Genomic DNA, 1,035 nt, shown 5'->3' with positions numbered 1-1,035 from the left:
GGTAGCTCTGGGGCTGGGATGGAACCAGAGCCCCATGAGGGGGTCCTGGAGAGCTCGAGGGAAATCACCCCCGGGCCGTGCCAGGAACCAGCAGCTCCGGTGAACCCGTCGTGCAGGACCCGATCGGCAGCCCCAAGGCGAGCCACGGGAGTGGCCGGTTCCCGCCATCCTCAACCTCTCCCAGGTTAGGGAATCGGGGCCTGCGCGGGGGGAGAGGCCGGGCTGGCCCCAAGACGGCACCAGGGGTCGCTGGGCTGGAGGGAGTGGGGCGGGGGCCCAGCAGGGGGCACTGGGGCTGCACCGAGCAGGGGGTGCTGGGCCCTGGGGGGCGGGTTGAATGAGCCCTGTCCTAACAGCTGGAAGCCCGGGCCTGGGCAATGGACAGACCCCGGTGCTGGTTGTCTCCAGTCCCTTTATTCGGCCCCCGGGGCGGATCCGCCGGGGTGCCCACGGGGGCTGAGCCGTGGCTCCCACGCACGGCTTGGCTGCCCCCGAGCTGGGGGGTGGGGGGGGGCTGTTGGGCCCTGGGCGAGCCAGCGGGGGTGGGCAGCAGGGTCACAGAAGGCCCTGATGTGGTTCAGGAGCCATAGCGGCCCCCACCCCAGAGGTGGCCGCATCTCCGCCGCGGGGTGCAGCCCTCGGGGGGGGGAGGGTAGGGTCCCCCGGCAGCCAGGGGTGCGGCGGCAGTGACTGGCCAGGGGGCGGCCTGGGCTGAGAGGTGCCCTCTGGGGGAGGGGTCATAAAAAAGCCCCTCTGCCCCCCCCCCCATTATTGCCAACATGGGGGGCTCAGCCCCACCACGGTGGCTCTCCCCCCTCCCCCTGCCTGGGCCGGGTTTTACCCTCTGCCAGCGCCTCGCCCCGCCCCAGCCCTGACTGTGCCCCCCAGCCCCCCCTCTCCGAACCCTGCCTCCAGCTGCTGGGCGCCCCCCACCCCCAGGGCAAGGACGGGCAGGGAGACGGGCAGTGGCTTCAGCCGAGGGGACTGCGCATGCTCGGTGCGCGCGCAGCTCGGTGCGCGCGCATGCTCAGTGCG

Source organism: Natator depressus, chromosome 28, assembly GCF_965152275.1.
Source record: "Natator depressus isolate rNatDep1 chromosome 28, rNatDep2.hap1, whole genome shotgun sequence".
In the NCBI taxonomy this organism is placed as follows: domain Eukaryota; kingdom Metazoa; phylum Chordata; order Testudines; family Cheloniidae; genus Natator; species Natator depressus.
The sequence above is the reverse complement of the archived record's forward strand: the minus strand, read 5'-3'. Positions refer to the sequence as shown.